At 35.3% G+C, this 20,022-nt stretch overlaps 1 protein-coding gene across 1 annotated transcript in view; it reads left to right on the top strand.

Annotated features, from left to right (window-relative positions):
- The first annotated feature begins 2,477 nt into the window (after positions 1–2,477).
- Positions 2,478–20,022, top strand: part of LOC115222176 — a 75,573-nt gene continuing 58,028 nt past the window's right edge. Inside the window, exon 1 of the mRNA XM_036511199.1 lies at positions 2,478–3,393. The gene's annotated coding sequence lies outside the window, so the exon portion shown is untranslated. The remainder of the gene's footprint in view (positions 3,394–20,022) is intronic.

Below are 20,022 nucleotides of genomic sequence, written 5' to 3'. Positions count from 1 at the left end.
ATTAGCACAACAATCATTTCAGCTTCATTCTGCACTGCTTTCTAGTGGGTGTGGGATGATGTAATGACACCAGATGCAACGCACAGTGCAAAAGAGCTTCATCAGGTGATGTAAGATACTTCAGAATTTAGAAGATTTACATTTCAATTTCATCATCTGATGAGGCTCTTTTGTGCCATGCATTGCATCTGGTGCCATTACATTGTCCCATGCCTACTAGAGAACAGTGCAGAATGAAGCCGAAATGATTGTTGTGCTTGTAAATACTTTTAGTTACACTCGGTCTTCTGTATTAATCATTTAAAATATACTCTATGTGCACCTTGGAATTCCTGATGTAGATCCAAGGATGAATGCACAGTATCACTGATAATACCTGGTAGCCATAAGTGGTGAAGTGCTCTGAAACAAGGTTTGGATACTACATTTAATGCCTACTTTCTAAACCTTAATTCTTTAATTCTAAATTCAGCTCATTCTCTCACACACACACACACACACACACACGCACACACACACACACCACACACACACACACACACACACACACACACACACACACACACACACACACACACACACACACACACACACACACACACACACGTATGAAGAAGTATTAAAGTGATTGACAATAACAACCAATACAAAACTGTGGCAGCACAAGTATCTGAAGTAATATAGTAGCAGAATGAATTACTTGTGAACTATACCAGGTGCAGGTGTGGCTGTGCAGTAAGAAGCTTGTTTCCCAACCACATGCTTCCTGGTTCAGTCCTACTGTGTGGCACCTTGCTTGAGTAAGTGTCTTTTATTATATAGCCTTAGGCTGACCAAATCCTTGTGAATAGATTTGGTAGACGGAAACTGAAAGAAGTCCATTGAATGTGTATGTGTATGTATATATCTCTCTCTATATAAACGGCAGTTTGTCTGTGCGTGTTTCTGTTGTGTCTTTTGCTTGTACCCTCACCCTGACCACGGCTTTCAACCGATTCTGATGAAAACTTGACACACACATAGCCCAATGTCATAATTCAAAACTAACGCAGCAAAAAATTTGAAAAGTTCCCCCAGTTCTGAAAAAAATCGATAAATTCGACATGGGGTCGAGAATCAGAAACACAAACCGCAAACTGTTTAGGGGACGCAACTCCAACTTTTTTTACTCTCAAAAAAAATTTACCATCATTTTTTTTCATTTTTGGCTATTTTTTGGCTTATAACTCTCTAAAAATGCTTTATAGTTATTCCCTTACAAACTGAGCAACGCCGGGCGATACTGCTAGTGTATATATAAACATATATATAAATATGTATGTATGCATGAATGTATGTATGTATGTATGTATGTATGTATGTATGTAAAGGGAAAGTTTACGAAAATGAACAAAAGACAAGGCAGGTGGAGTACAAGCAAACAAATGTATTAGTATAGCGCTCAGGAATAGAAAAAGTATTTTACGTTTCGAGCCTACGCTCTTCGACAGAAAGGTACACAGAAAAAAATAAGGAGAGAAAAAATGCGTGTAGGAGCTAATGATTTATCATGGTGTCCTATGTATGTATGGCATACATGTATGTATGTATGTATGTGTCTTTGCATCTATATCTGTACCCTCATCAGTGCTTGACAAACAGTGTTTGTGTGTCTACATCCCTGTAACTTAGTGGTTTGGCAAAACAGACCAATAAAATAAGTACCAGGCATTAAATAGAAAACAGTAAGTCCTGAGATCAATTTGTTTGACTAAAAACACTTCAAGAGAAGTCAGATGACTGAAAGAAGTAAAAGAGGAAAAGAAAGAAAAAAAAAGAAAATACCAGTTTCAAACAACAACACCACAATACAACAAACTGCCTGTTGTTGTTATGGTTGTTGTTGTTGTTGTTGTTGCTGTAGGTGGTGGCAGCAATGGAAGTGGAGGGACTGTCACTCAACTTTTTTCTTTACATTAGCCCCCCCCCCCACTACCAAGTAGTTAAACATGTTATGATAAAGTCATTCTATTTTCAATCTCCATTAAAAAAAAACAACAACAACCCATTATGAATTAGGTGAGTAACACAGTATAGAGCTACCTGGGAGATTCACAAGATGGAAGGATGTTAACCAAGAAGGATACTGTGCTTATTTAGTGGTGGTAGGTCCACAAGTACTTTCTTAGACCTACAGGCACACTCCCTCTTTTGCTTTCTCCTATTTCTCAAATATCTGACCCTCTTCATATATAATATATTGAATGTCTATCCCAGCCTTTCTCTCTCACCGTTTCATTTACTTTACTCTCTTTACTTTTCTCTCTCTGCTTCTACCTTCCTTTTTCTTTTTCTTTGTCATTTTGGTTCTCTCTTGTCCACTATTACTTCTCTCTTTGTCCCATTTCTGTTCTTTTTCCTCTTTTTGTCTTTTTCTTCCCTCATGCTCTTCCTTTCCTTCCTTTTGACTATCACTTATGTCACCCTCCTCTCTCTTCCTCACACACACTCATAAGCACATGCTCACATATACATATGTATACATATTCATATACTCACACAAAATATGACCTGCCAACCATATCACTGACAACCTTGGTTCAAACAGATCTCCCCTCCTCTTACGCTACTTTTTCTCTCACTATACAACTCTCTCACTATCTCAAGATCTTTAACATTCTTATCTTCAGTTCTAGATGAGTAAATGTACAGCAGACTACAGGAGTAGACACAGTGCCAGTTAATGATGCTGCACATCATACACACAAACATATAAGATTTAATCTCTTTACGTGAGAAAAACAGGGAAGGAGAGAGAGAGAGAGAGAGAGAGAGAGAGAGAAAACATAAGATAAGACAGCTCAAAGCATTTCAGGGACAGTGGTTTCAAATGAACCTAAATGATATAATATTTGCATCAATATATTTAATGAAAGGTTCTGTTCAAAATCTTCCTACAAAATACCATTATAAGACATTTGCACCATTGAACCATTTTACTAAAATTAATTTCCTGTTGAGGTAACAAACAAGTTACCTTTGTTAAAAAAACAAAAAAAATTGGATTGAATCAACCTCGGTGTAACATTGATACTTATTCCTCTGGATTATATTATTTTATCGGAGAAGTATGAAATATAAAAGACATAGAAGATTCAAGGGAATTCAAACTTGGAAACAGTGAGAAATGAGATTAACACTGCAAAGGTTATAATTTAGTATTCTAATATTTCTGCTAACTCACCATGTTTTCTTTTATATTCACATGAATTGTACAAAGAAATTAGTTTCAAGCATTAGAAATCTATATAAATTTTCTACTGATCTATTATCACCTCAGTTTCATTAACTGTGAAATTATGTTACACTTACCGTGAAATTTATTGATGAAAGAAAACAACAACAAAGAGAAAAGTAAGACTTTTTGAATTATTTATTATTTTTTAAAATCTTTTATCTTTTACTTGTTTCAGTTATTAGACTGTGGCCATACTGGGGCATATTTTTGTCAAACGGATTGATTCCAGTACTTTTTTCCCCTTTTTCTCTAAGCCTGGTACATATTCTATCGGTCTCTTTGCTAAACTGCCAAGTTATGGGGATGTAAACACATGAGCACCAGCTGGGAAGCAATGGTTGGGGACACACACTGATACAAAGACACACACACACACACACACACACGTATATACATGATAGGATTCTTCCAGCTTCTGCCTACCAAATCCACTCACAAAGCTTTGATCCAGGGTTATAGTTGAGGACACTTGCTCAAGGTGCCACACAGTGGGACTGAACCCAGAACCATGTGGTTGGGAAATAAGCTTCTTATCACACAACCATGCCATTTATTTTTAATGTTCGTTAACCTACAATTATTTTCCATACAGTTTTGTTATAAATTCTATTGCTAATAGTTATGATCATAATGTTGTTACTTTGTAGTTTTTGTTGTCCAATAGCCAGCGGTGTTGCTAGAGTGAGTCACTAGGGGCAGCCCTTTAGTTTGCCATCCCCATCTGCTGGCAACACAACCTAAACAGGCTTATACAGCAAGGACCAAAAAGTGCCAACCTGATAAAAGTGTTGCTGGGAGTGAACCACCTCTCTTGACAATTCCCTCCATTCCATGCCAAAAGCTTTATTAAGCTTTGCTTCTGTATGGAAATAATTGTAGGATAACTAACATTTTGTTACAATATTTCTGTTGAAATTCATTCTCTTTATTTTAATAAATTTTGAAAATAATAAAGAATTTACTTAAACCTATGGCAATAAGAAAACTGATCAATTACTTTGGAACAACACAATATATGCACTTCACTCTGGAGTACTCCAGCACAACACTACACACCTCTGTCATACAGTAAAGTTGTTGTATAGCATGAGTTGTTAAACTCCAGTTAAATCCCAACTGAGCCAATCTATGACCAAAAGTATTCCAGTCATGACCATATTGGCTTTTTTGTGGTGGTAGACATGCAGCATTGAGTTCTATGTAATTCACTGTATCTTACAAGATTTAAGTCAATCAGGTTATGATCTGAGGGAGATGTTATTGCTATTTCTAGCAAATTGAGTTACTGTATTGTTGTAACATAATTTGTTACATGCAATAAATAAGATAACCAGACAACAGTAACAACAATTTAACAAACTAACAAATCTCGTTATGAACCAACAATCAATATTTCTTGTGAACAAACCAACCAACACCTTCCAACTTCACTGCAGACTAACACAAACTTCACTTGACTCTGAACTCTGAACCTCAAATTCACTCGGATTGTTATCATTTATATTTTACTTGGACCAGTCTATCTCTTGCAAGGGGGCATTGTAACCCTCATCCCAAGATCTCCTCTTTTGTGATGTGGAATTTCTTTTATTTTTATTTTCTTCTTTCCAGTACCTCTCCCACTATTTTTTTTTACCTGTTGTATCTTAATTGTATTGTTCGTTGCACACAATCCTTTTTCTTTTCATTGTACTAAGCACTCGTGTTTTTGTTTCTTTGAAAATTTAGCACCTTCTTTGTTTAGGTATTACCTCCAGATATTCAGTCTGTTTTCATTTTCTGAAGCTAGTTTTCTGAGATTAAAACTTTCACATATCCTGTTGACTGTTCCTGTGTATGTGATAAAATCATCATTCTTTTTTTTCCTTATATTCAACATTCCATTCTAGTGTTAAATAGAAAAGTTTTATCATCGAATATGTTAGATAGTAAATTTATTGATTCTTTAAAACAAATTTCATTGGATTTTGTGCAATATGAAATTACAGTAATGTTCTTGCTCTAACGGAGCTAATTTTCACAATAACAATCTCACTTTTTGTTCATCTGACCATGATTTGCAATCTTGCTTAAAAATCTCCTCTTACCTTCAGTAGTACAATGCAAAAGTTATTGCCCCCCTCTGGGTTATAACTGAAATCATTTACTGAGTTCGAAATGCCGTCTGGTGAAAATGAACTTACCCCATTTTCGAATTTCTTTGAATATAGCTCCAATAATTGTTGTTGTAGTTGTTGCTGTAATAGTTGCTTCTGCAACTCCTGTTGCTGCTCTTGTTGTTGCTTTTGCCACTGTACTATGGAAGCTAATAGGCCTTCCATTATTTAACAAGTTGTATCATGAACAAATTGTCAAATAACCTATGTGAGCTTCGAAACCCTTGTCCTCCAGATGTTGTGATGTGATTTGTTATGTACAATAAATAAGATAACTAGACAACAGTAAAAGCAATGTAATGAACTAACAAATCTCTTTACAGACCAACAATTAATATTCCTTGCAAACTAACCAACTGACACCTTCCGACTTCACTGCAAACTAACATGAGCTTCACTTGACTCCAAACTCTGAGCCTCAAACTCACTCAGATTGTTACTATTTATATTTTACTTGGACCAGTCTATCTCTCGCAAGGGGGCACTGTAACTCTCATCACAACATGTATTGAAGCCCTCTTGCTTATCATTTTACATGTGCTGCATAGCATCTTCTATAGCTTTGGACCAACCAAAGCCTTGTTAGTGGATTTCATAGATGGAAACTGAAAGAAACCCATTGTATATATATATATATATATATATATTATATATATATATATATATATATAATATATATATATATATATATATATATATATACAATGGGTATATATATATATATGTGTGTGTGTGTTTGTGTCTGTATTTGTCCCCCATCACCTCTTGGTTTGTTTACATCCTAGTAACTTAGCAGTTCAACCTATAGAATAAGTACCAGGCTTACAAATAACTAAATAAATAAATAAAATAAACAAGTATTGGGTTTGCTTCATTTGACTAAAACGAAATTCTTCAAAGTCGTGTCACAACATGGCTGCAGTCGAATGACCGAAACAGATAAAAAACAGAAAATATAAGCTTTCCCAAAGTCCAATGTGTTTTACCTCTAAAATCCTCAAGATGTGTAAATTTAGTTGTTCTGTAGCTAAGATGATGCCTATTGTATTTGCAGGGCTATTTTTCTAGCTTATTTATTATTTTTGCTGTATATGTAGACCAGGTTGATAATACTCGCAGATATATTTTTGTTGTCATAGTGACAAAGGATCTCCAAAAACAAGAACATGTTTGTATAGCGTCAAATAAAACATTTACATTTGTTATGGTTATTAAAGGAGAAAATATTTACATTTGTTGTGGTTATTAAAGGAGAAAACTTAAGTTCCTTATTTTAGTAACTAGCGTGCTTCTTCATAAAACTGGTTTAAATTTTATTACGGCAACATTAGCCACAATAATAATAGAATTTATAACCAAGGGTGTGGCCATGTGGTTAACATGTTTGATTCCTAATCATGTCATCTTGGGTTTAGTCTCACTGGGTGAAACCTTGGGCAAGTGTTTTCTACTATAGTCGTGACCTGACCAAAGCCTTGAGAGTGGATTTGGTTAGAAACCGAAAGAAGCCTATTGTATGCATATATATATATATATATATATACTGTTGTGTCTGGGGAGAGTCATTCTCTTTTAGTACCTTATTATTTAACACCCTCACTGGTAAAATTTGAGTGTGTTTAATAATAAGGTACTAAAAGAGAATGACTCTCTCCAGACACAACAGAATATGCTTCAACACACGAACTCATATAAAGAATCTTGCAAACCAAATCCCAAAACGAAATATATATATATACATATATCCAGGTGGTGCTATTAAGTTAGACATGGCCTGGGTCAATGCTATTAGAAACTTATCTAACTATGTGTATGTTTTTATGTGTGCATGTGTGTGTGTACTTTTGTCTTGACATCATGTGATGGTTGTAACTGAACATCCCTATCATACAAGCGATGATATTCATTTCCAGTCTTCCATGAAAAACATATTTGGCTCTGGGAAAATATTACTTTGCTTGGAAATAGGTGCTGGTTGGTGACAAGAAGAGCATCTGGCCATAGAAAAATCTGCCTTAACAAATTCCATCTGACTTACGCAAGCATGGAAAAGTTGACATTAAAAATGATAATATTGTCTATCAGTGGGTGAGTGGATCAGCTGTACATTTTTCCTTTCCCAAGATATCATCATCATCATCATCACTATGATGCAACAGCAGCATTGCATCATCAAAGCAGTTGAAAATGACATCAACATTTCATTACAATTTACTATTTTTCTTCAGTAAATCAGATGACATGTAAAAGGAACCATTGTTATTGTTTGTCACCCTTAAGTCTCTGAGTGAGTTGGTGTGTGTAGCAGGAGCACATGACTAGATGCTTCATCATATCAAGTCCAGCCCATATTAACTTTGATTGTTATTATATTAAAATTAATAAAATGATTATTTAAAAATTTGATAAAGCATATATAGGCCCAAACATAATACTGAACTCACTTGAAATGAATTTACATCAAATTTACATCACAGTCCTTCACCCCATCATCATCACCACCATCACTCCACCACCACCACCACCACCATCACCACCATCACCACCATCACCACCATCACCACTGCCACCACCACTGCTGCCTTTCTACTATAGGCACAAGGCCTGAAATTTTTGGCTGAGGGAATTTGTTCTTTACATTGACCCCAGTACTTAGCCGATACTTATTTCATTGACACTGAAAGGATGAAAGGTAAAGTGCATGAAAACCTGTGATAAAACTGCTGCCTTGGATATTCTTACTGATAAATGGCAAGAAAAAATTTTCATTGACAAATACCCAAAGAGAGCTAATAGTGTTGATATTGACAAAGCCCTTACCCATCAATGGTTAGTGGCTTCTGGCTTAAAATCAGAAACAGAAGGGTTTATCATAGCAGCCCAAGATCAATGCCTATCTACAAGAAACTACCAGGCCAACATTTTAAAGAACGGTAGCCGCCCAACATGTTATGTATGTCAACAACAAAATGAAACCATTGATCATGTTCAATACAGTTCCATATTTAAGAGATGAGGAATTATGTATATCATTTACATTATTTACATTTAATGGATATTTGTCCTTATCTTGTTTGTTGTTAACACAACATTTCAGCTGATATACCCTCCAGCCTTCTTCAGGTATCTTGGGGGAAATTTTGAACAAGGGTTCTCATTCCTAAGGTATTTTTCAATGTCATTATTATTATTATTATTATTGTTATTATTATTATTATTATTATTATTGTTCAAGTCACTACTTGGAATCAAACGCAGAATCTTGGGGTTAGTAGCACGCACTCTTAACCACTATGCCATATGCCCACACACTCTTAACCACTATGCCACTATGTCATATGCAGGCTACTAACCCCATGATTCCGAATTCGATTCCAAGCAGTGACCTGAACAACAACAACAACAACAACAATAATAAAAAATATCCGTCGAATGTAAATAATGTAAATGTTGTCTCCATGTGCAGTCTTCTTGTGCCTACAGATTATCTTAACAGGCATAATAGAGCAGCACAAAATATTCATTGGGTAATTTGCAAAATCCTGGACTTGCTTCATGATAAAAACTAGTGGGAACACAAACCACCTCCAGTGCTTGAAAATGATCGCATCTCACTCCTCTGGAACTTCACCATTCAAACTGACAGAAAGATAGATGTGAATAGGCCAGACATTATATTGAAAGACTTCAGACAAAAATCATGCCTCCTCATTGATATGACTGTCCCAATCGATAAAAATGTATCTGTCAAGACCTACCAAAAACTGAGCAAATATAAAGATCTTGAAATAGAAATTGGCAAAATGTGGAACCTTAAGAAAGATGAAAACAATATCTGTTGTCATAGGTATCCTAGGAGTGATAGCAAAAGGGGATGATTGCTACCTAGCTCAGATACCAGGAAACCCCAAAATGGTAGAAATTGAAAAGACTGTGCTCACAGTAACTGCCCCTATCCTATGTAAAATACTGTCTATGTAATCTCAAATTTTAAATCAAACTCATGTTTTCTTAAACATTCTCTAGAACAATACTATATACAAAACAAATATATGACACCCTAGGCATAACATCAGCATGAACTTCTAACTTGTTGTCTCTTGAGGTCTCTGGGTGAGACTTGGAGGCAACTTGTGTAAATACAAAGCTAAACATATAATAATAACAACAACAAAAATAATAATTAAGAACCAATTACATCAAAAACAGAATAGACAATACATCAGAAATTGATAAGTGTAGAATTTGTGGATAAAATGGTGAAACCGTATGGCATATTACTAGTCAATATATGCCACTAGCCCAGAAAGAATATAAGAGACATCATGACAATAGAGCAAATAAACAGTATGGACATAAATCCAAAGGCATCATCAAAGATGACAATGCAAAGATCCTATGGGATTTTATGACATAGAGAATAGGAAACCAGACATAGTGTTAATTGAGAAAAAAAGCAAACGCTGCTGGATCATAGATATAGCATGCCCAGCTGACAAGGTATGCGATAAGGAAGAAAGAAAAGTCGATAGATATAACAGGTTAGTTTGGGAGGTTAAGCAGTTGTGACCACTGAAAAAGGTGGCAGTAGAACCAATAATTGTCAGGCCCCTGGGAACAGTGAGTAAAAATCTTGAGAAGTACATGGAACAAATAGAGGCTATCATAAGGGTAGTGCACTTGCAGAAAACAGCACTGCTTGCTTGGAACCGCTTGAATACTCTGGATGGTGCTTGAAAAGTAAGGGGTGCTACCTTAGTTCACTGGTAGTGAATAGCTGACACCATAGTACATCTCCAGCATTAGAAGCTGTGCAAAGACAATAGAATAATAATGATAATGGTTTCAAATTTTTCCACAAGAGCAGCCATTTTGGGGGAAGGGGATGTGTCAATTACATCAACTTAATTTATTAACCCTGAAAGGATGAAAGGCAAAATCAACCTCAGCAGAATTTGAACTCAGAGTGTAGTGCTGAGCGAAATACCGCTAAGCATTTAGCCCAGCATGCTAATGAGTCTGCCAGCTCACCACCTTAATAATAATAATAATGATGTTTTCTTTATTGGCTACAAGGGCTTAACACAAAACAAAAAAAGACAGTATGACAAAAGGGACAAGTGAGGCTTAGCACAATATTCGTGTATAAAATAAAACAAGATAATAATGATTATTAACTAAAACTTAACAATAAAATTCCCCAAAAGTAGAGGAATCCTCCTAGGGCCGACCAAGGAACCTCACACATCCTGGCCACCCCTGAAGGAACCCGACAGGTAGTTGACTCCTCAACCCCTCTGGCTTACATGCATATATTCAGAGTAGGCCCATTCACATGGGCCATCTTCACCACATCCACCTGAAGCAACTGTAGTTTTTTGGATCTCCACAAGTAGCCCTAGGATATTCCCCATTTTTGGGGAATTTTTTATTGTTAAAATCTTATTTTGTTATCATTTTCACTGTTTACATGTTTCATTTTAAGTAACCCCACATTGTATTATTCTATATGTTCTCAATTTTTTTTGTGAATCCTTCGTGGTGAATAAAGAAAACATTATATTAGTATTTGTTCTGTTGTGCATGGTGTGTGTAATGTAAGTTGTGTTATTTTATTGAGTATTAATCACGGAGAGTATAGGTAGTGTTGCTTATTTTATTTGGTGCTTATTGTATCAGGATTGTGGTGTGAATACTGTTCTATTTGACCTGTTCTATTTGACTCAATAATCTCTTGTGTAGGTTGCGGGCTGTTCTGAGTAAAGCTATTTTTGGACATTGTATAGTTTTGTGAGTCCTGCTATAACCTATATGATTTTGTTTATAATTTTTTTTTTCATCATACCTATATTTTGAATTATTGTTACTGTTATTATCATTATAAAGAAATCATTATTACTATCATGCTTTTTTATGTTGCTACTGTGCCATCAGTTTCACTTCCATGTCCTTCACGTGTATTCAGATCATTTATATATTACTACTTATCTGAATTGCTTTTACATATTGTATAAAGAAGATAAGAATTTAGTACTATGACATTGTATTGCATAATAATGAGTGCTCTACCACAAAATGCCATTTTCTTTATGTACCTTAGCTTGTGTAGTGTCATGACCATTTGTCTATTTCAATTATATATTTCATATTATTTTTTCCCATTTATTATTATTGAGGTTGTTTGAGATTTCAACCACCTCAGTATATTTACATATTTTTAAAGATTTTGTCCTTAGCTGTCATACCCATATCATTTTAAGTGAGAGAAAGAGAGAGAGAGAGAGAGAGAGAGAGAGAGAGAGAGAGAGAGAGAGAGAGAGAGAGAGAGAGAGAGAGAGAAAAGATCTTACTTCCAGCAGAGTGTTGCTTCAGAGGATAGGTCAACTATTGAGAATGACAAATGAAAGGAGGCTCTTTCCCTTGTGTTGAGGGCAAAATTATGATTGAGTGAGAAATGGATTTGTCCTTTGTAGTTAACTACTTCTTGGGATACCCTGTTACTCTTTCACTTGTTTAAGTTATTGGATCATGGCCATACTGAGGCAAGAAAACAAGTCACAAATTCAACTTATATAGAAGTTACTCCTTGTTCTATGGACCTTACTATCAAAAGTAAAAGTATTGTTTAACATCCATTTTCCACGCTAGCATGGGTTGGACGGTTCGACCGGGGTCTGGGAAGCCAGGGGCTGCACCAGGCTCCAGTCTGATCTGGCAGTGTTTCTACAGCTGGATGCCCTTCCTAACACCAACCACTCTGCATATATATATATATATACATGTGTGTATATATCATATATATATATGTGTGTGTGTGTGTGTGTATGTATGTATATATATATATATATATATATATATATATATATATATGTATATATATATATGTGTGTATATATACATATATATATATATATATGTGTGTGTATATATATATATATATATATGTGTGTGTGTGTATATATATATATATATATATATATATATATATATTCTGTTGTGTCTGGGGAGAGTCATTCTCTTTTAGCGCCTTATAATTTAACACACTCACCAGTAAAATTTACACTCATTTACTTGGAAGTTTTACCACTGCATGTGTTAAATTATAAGGCACTAAAAGAAAATGACTCTCCCCAGACACAGCAGTATATGCTTCAACATTCAAACTTGCATAAAGAATCTTGCAAACCAAATCCCAAAACAAAATACACACACACACACACACACACACACATGTATCATATATGTGAGTGTGTGCACGCACACCATAAAACTCCATGTATAATACCCATATTTTTTTTTTTACCAAACTCATGACTAGAATTTCTTTTCACCAAAATCAAGATTACAAGAGTATAATATGATATTAGATAACAAAGTTTTGCCTTGATCACTTTTAAAGAAAACATGATAATGTAATAAAGCTTTATTATTGTATATAGAGTTAATTTATATAAAATGACATTAGAAACTAACATATTAGCTTATAGTAGACAAATGTCCCTTGTAACAGTTATTGCATTTGTATATGGTATTATAGGGGTATCTAAGACATTTTATATCCGAATATCAAGGTGTATATTATAATGGTAGTATGTTACACGTGAACTTTTACATTAATATATGATGACGTTAGATATATGTATAATATGTAACAAGCCCTTGTTTCTTCATTATAGTTCTCAATGTCATAACAGAAAAATTAAAGACTGGCTATCCATGGGAAGATCAGTATGACAATAACCTAGTTCTCATAGCTGAATCTATAAAAAGATTTAGAATAAAAAATTCATATGCAGAAGCAAAACCTTCAAAAGGCTTCAAAGTAATAGCAAAGACAAAAGAAGGAAAGAAGACAAGATAGACATTTCATGTGGTGTATTGAATATAATCTGCAGGTACTGAAGAGGTTAAAATGAGATCACAGACAGGTTGAATGAGGAAATAGACAAAGGTACAAAAATAGCTGGTCGAAGAGTACCTGTGAAATAACATCTTGTAAAATTTCAGAGGCTCTGCAGAGATTTCTAATGACTTTTCTTACCTAAATGATCTAATTAATAGTAGCAGTGAGTGCTTCAAAAGCATAGAAATCAGGGTAGCAACATATCAAGTGTCAAAGGGATTATAGAGCAACATGAGATTAAGGGTTTTGTTCAAGAACACAATGCACCACCCAGTCCAGGAATTGAAACCATAATCTTGCAATCATGAGTGCAACACCCTAACCACAAGGCTATGCACCCTCACACATATATAACTCTATCTATCTATCTATCTATCTATCTATCTATCTATCTATCTATCTATCTATCTATCTATCTATCTATCTATCTTCTTTCTTTCTTTCTTTCTTTCTTTCTTTCTTTCTTTCTTTCTTTCTTTCTTTTTTTCTTTCTTTCTTCAGATTTGTGTATGTGTGTGCAAACCATTTGTATTGGGTGTCATAAAAAACACCATAGTAGGGAGTAATAATATTATATTTATATTTTGCTTGAATCAGACACTTGCTGCTCTGAAGTTTTGCCTTAGTATTCATAGGCTCATCAGGCAAATTATAAATTGCCTGATGATCTTATGGTATAATGAAGGTTGACGAAATTGGTTAATAAATGGAAAGAGAATTCAGCGTGAGATAAGATATGTCCATTTATTAGCAAAGCATACACAGTAATGACCACTTACTATTAGTGATCCAAATGTGTTCTTTTAAACTAGAGTGTTCCTGTAATGGTAGGTGACTAATCTAGGGAGATAAAAACATAGATCTTATGACCCAGAAATTTCACCTCACTTTTCATTTAATGCTACCCTTGCTGCTTTCATTCTTTGTAGTACCTTTTGTACCCACTGGTCGTGCTCTTGTGTTTTTCCACTGACCAGGACATCATCTATGTCACAAATGAACCCTGGTGTTTTTGACACAATGTGTGACATTTCTCAGTGGAGAAATAGCAAGAATAGCAAGAAACTGATGCAACTGAATTAAGCATTATACATTCATACACACACGCACACACACACACACACAACACACACACACACACACACATATATATATATATATATATATATATATATATATGTGTGTGTGTGTGTGTGTGTATGAATGTATAATGCTTAATTCAGTTGCATCAGTTTCTTGTTATTCTTGCTATTATATATATATATATATATATATATATATATACACATATATACACATATATACACACACATATATATATATATATATATATATATATATATATATATACTCTTTACTCTTACTCTTTACTCTTACTTGTTTCAGTCATTTGACTGCGGCCATGCTGGAGCACCGCTTTAATCGAGCAACTCAACCCCGGGACTTATTCTTTGTAAGCCCAGTACTTATTCTATCGATCTCTTTTGCCGAACCGCTAAGTGACGGGGACATAAACACACCAGCATCGGTTGTCAAGCAATACTAGGGGGACAAACACAGACACACAAATACACACACACATACATATATATATACATATATACGACAGGCTTCTTTCAGTTTCCGTCTACCAAATCCACTCACAAGGCATTGGTCGGCCCGGGGCTATAGCAGAAGACACTTGCCCAAGATGCCACGCAGTGGGACTGAACCCGGGACCATGTGGTTGATTAGCAAGCTACTTACCACACAGCCACTCCTGCGCCTATATATATATACAGTATTTTAAAATCTGAAAGAAGCAGGCTTTTGTTAGAGGACCACTAAACTCTAAGTTGCATGGAGCTGAATCAAACTGTTTTAAGTAATAAACTCCTACAAATGTGTTGAGTGCCCTTCCACTTTCCATGCTGGCATGGGTTAGATAGTTTGACTGAGAACTGGCAAGCCAGGAGGCTTTGTAGTACCTTTTGTACCCACTGGTCATGCTCTTGTGTTTTTCCATATGTGTGTGTGTGTGTGTGTATTTTTCATGTGAAATGACAACTTCATGAATAAAATGACAAAAGGACAGCAACACATGGCAAGACACTTTACAATAGAAAATCTACTTAACTGAAGCAAACATGGAAAGCAAAACATACATAAAGGATGATGCTGCACCAACTGATGATGACGATGATGATGATGATGACAAGCTGATGATGTCAATAATGATGATATAAAAATAAAAATAGAATTTCAAAAAATATACAGGTGTAAATTAATATTTCCATTTGTTGTATGGTAACAATTTAATATTCATTTTGACTCATTAGATTATCCTCTTAATGAGTAGAGTCCATGAGCTCATTCTATTTTATTTATATCATTAATGCTCTATAAAAAGAGGCATGAATGTTTTATCATAATGTACCTTTTAAAATAAATCTTGTGGCTACATAAAAATAAATGAATCAATATATCAACATAGGTGCAAGCATAGCAGTGGTAAGAAGCTTGCTTCCCAACCACATGGTTCTGAGTTCAGTTCCACTGCGTGGCCAATTGGGGCAAGTGTCTTGTACTATAGCTTCAGATTCACCAAAGCCTTGTGAGGGGATTTGGTAGACAGAAACTGAAAGAAGCCCATCATATATATATATATGAGTATATATACATATATATCTATGTCTGTGTGTCTTTGTGTCTGTGTTTGTCCCTCACCCCACCATCGGTTGACAACCAATGTTGGTGTGTTTTATTTCCCCATAACTCAACAGTTTGACAAAAGAGGCTGATAAAATAAGTACTAGGCTTACAAAGAATAAGTCCTGGGGTTGATTTCTTCAACCCTTTAAGGTGGTGCTCCAGCATGGCTGCAGTCAAATGACTGAAAGAAGTAAAAGAGTATCTGTTGACTGTTGTGGAGTTCTAGACTAAGAGAGCCTCAACCACCTAAATGAGGTCTTAGAAGTGCTGACCAATGACATAAAGCACTGACAGTGCCTATTCCTTAGAATCTTCTACTATAGCCTCAGGCCGACCAAAGACTTGTGAGTGGATTTAGTAGACGGAAACTGAAAGAAGCTCATTGTATATATGTATATACATATATGTGTGTGTGTGTGTGCATTTTTCATGTGAAATGACAAATTCATGAATGAAATAACAAAGGACTGCAACACATGGCAAGACACTTTACAATAGAAAATTTGCTATTCATTTTGACTCATTAGATTCTTGTCTTAATGAGTAGAATCCATGAGCTCATTCTATTTTATTTATATCATTAATGCTCTATAAAAAGAGTCATGAATATTTTAACATAGAGAATGTGTGTGTGTGTGTGTGTGTGTATGTTTGTCCCCCACCACTGTTTCACAACTGGTGTTGGTGCGTTTACATCCCTGTAACTTAGTGGTTCGGCAAAAGAGACCAATAGAATATGTACCAGACTTAACAAAATTAAGTACTGGGATTGATTCATTTGAGTAAGAATTCTTCAAGGTGGTGCCCCAGCATGGCTGCAGCCTAATGACCGAAACAAGTAAAAGATAAAATATAAAGAGCATCATCATTTATATATTTGCTTATCCATGCTTGCATGGGTTAGACAGATTTCCTCTCGCAAAGTGTCTTGCCATATGTTGCAGTCCTTTGTTATCTCTTTCAGGAAGCTCAGCTTCTTGACAGCAGCATTATTTATGCTGACATATAAATACACACACACACACACACACACACAACGCCCCTCCCCTAAGCATATATAATATTTTACCCACAATTCCCATTAATGGACCCACAAATGAGCTTGTATATGGTTTCTCAACATGCTTGAAAGAAAAGCTAACTTCCCTGAAATCACACACAATATGCAATCTTTTGAAAAAGGATAATCTTGGATTATCCTTTTTTGAAAAAGGATAATCCTAGATTATCTTTTCTTGAAGAAGGATAGTCATAGATAAACAAGAGCAAAAAAGCATAGTCACAGCTGGAATATCTTGAATCATAGGTCACTCAGTGATATAGAGCTAAACATTAACAATAACAAAATAATCTCATATTTGTGCCAACTCTTTACAGGGTGTGGCTGCATGGTAAGAAGCTTGCTTCCCAACCGCATGGTTCTGGGTTCAGTCCCACTGAGTTGTACTTTGGGCAAGTGTCTTCTACTATAGCCTCAGGCTGACCAAAGCCTTGTGAGTGGATTTGGTTGATGAAAACTGAAAGAAGTCCATTACATACATAGTGCCGCCTGGCTGGCTCCCGTGCTGGTGGCAAGTAAAAAGGATTTTCGAGCATGGTCAATACCAGTGCTGCCTAACTGGCCCTCATGCTGGTGGCATGTAAAAAACACCCACTACACTCTCAGAGTGGTTGGCATTAGAAAGGACATCCAGCTGTAGAAACCTTACCACATCAGATTGGAGCCTGGTGCAGCCTCCTGGCTTGCCAGTCCTCAGTCAAACTGTCTAACCCATGCCAGCATGGAAAGTGGACATTAAACGATGATGATGAAGATGATGATGATGACGAGTGACCAAACAAAAGAGAAGGGCACTCAACACCTTTGTAGGAGTTAAATGTATTATTTAAAGCAGTTTGATTCAGCTCCATTTTAGTGGTCCTCTAACAAAAGCCTGCCTCTTTCAGGTTTTAAATTACTGTATATATATATATACATACATAATATATATATATATATATATATATATATATATATATATATATATATGTGTGTGTGTGTGTGTGTGTGTGTGTGTGTGGCAGTTCGGCAAAAGAGGCTGATAGAATGAGTACCAAGTTTTAAAAAATTCGGGTATTGTGGTTCATTCATTCAACTAAAAATTCTTCAAAGGAGTGCCCCAGCATGGCCACAGTCTAATGACTGAAAGAAGTAAAAGATAAAATGAAAGATGATTACTGAGTGAGGCTATTACACTGAGTGATCACTGCTGTTAACTATTATAAATGACAATTCAGTGTTACTGTATACATAGTTTCTTATCATAATGTTTAGTTGCAGAGAAAGACTCAGCTGATGTATGTTAGAGCAATAAATTTCAAGCAATAAATTTCAATGATAATTATTATTTATTTGCCACCAGGGTGAAGGATGAGGGGGGACAATACAAAACAGACATAAGTGTGGGGGTTTATATATAATGAAATGATAAAATATATAAATGATAATAATAAAGGAGTAAGTATACATGGTATACAGTGAAAAAGAAGGGAAATATACATAGTTTACAAAGGTTAACAGAAACAAGTGTGCAGGGTTGATAGAGATGTCCTCCTGGTTCAGGATGACCTCTAGAGATAACTGAGGAACCTTACTGTCCAAGATCTGAAAAGGTGGTAGTAGTACCAATAACTGTCATAACCCTGGGAACAGTGAGTAAAAATCTTGAGAAGTACATGGAACAAATAGGGGCTGCAATAAGGGTTGAGCGCTTGCAGAAAACAGCATTGCTTGGAACCACTTGAATACTCCGGATGGTGCTTGAAAAATAAGAGGTGTTACCTTAGTTCACTGGTGGTGAACAGCTGGCACTATACTACATCTCCAGTGTTAGAAGCTGTGCAAAGACAATAAAATAATAATAATAATAATAATAATAATAATAATAATAATAATAATAATATAATAATAATAATAATGAATGCCCTGAAGCAATACCAGGTACTTGCTCACATAGCTTCTGATTTTAACTGATTAGAAGTGTTATCATGTACATGTTTTGTCTTGGTGTAGAAGTTAGGCTACAGCAAATATTCTGCTCAATACTACGGTTTTGTTTGTCATTTGTTTGACCTTCACCAGTTGAGCATGTCCCTTAGTGGCTGACAAAATGTGCATCATGAGCAGAAGTAGTGGGGAAGCATCATAACGCTATGCTGAAAGGAATTCTTTGGGGTTTGAATAAAACACCTCTGGAAACAAGTGTTTCATTTAAAATCCTTAAACAGCCCTTATTCAGAGACCTATTTGAGTGGGATGGGCTACTTGATCTGAAGAAAATTCTAACTTTGCCTCACCTGCAAGATCATGCACTGTTTATCTTGATATGAAATCACTCTGTCATGCAAATATGGTTGTGATGTATGCTCCTGGTGTACTCTTATCAGATGGGTAGTCCTGATGGGTAAATTGGGGTTCGTATATTTGTACCTGCTCTCTCACTCAATAATAATCATAATAATAACAATGTTTGACAGTATAGCAACAACAAAAATGCTTCTATAAAAGAACTATGTGTCAACATATTTAATGCATGGAAGAAAAAGAAATCTAAAATAGGATACAAACAATATGTATGAGAGAAGGGAAGCTTACTTGTGACTAATATTTTCCCATTATTTATCATGTACAAAAAACAAGCCAGACATGTTTCAACTTATTTGAGCATTTTCATAAGCTTGTACCTGCTATAACTTCTTTAAGTGGTAGCAAATGAATCACTTTGTATATATGCCCAAAAATATTTTTTCTCTGGCTATTCTGAGATGTCATTTGCATGATAAACAGTAGGTCAGTAGATATCAGCATATTTAATGCATGGAACAATGAAGACCTAAAGTTGAATAAAATACGCAGTGATTAAATAATATTTTGCCAATTTTTCTTTCATCCCGTGCTAGCACGGAAAACGGACGTTAAACAATGATGATGATATATATATATATATATATATATA

Source organism: Octopus sinensis, linkage group LG19, assembly GCF_006345805.1.
Source record: "Octopus sinensis linkage group LG19, ASM634580v1, whole genome shotgun sequence".
NCBI classification, from domain to species: Eukaryota; Metazoa; Mollusca; class Cephalopoda; order Octopoda; family Octopodidae; genus Octopus; species Octopus sinensis.
This window is presented reverse-complemented; position numbering and strand designations above follow the sequence as displayed.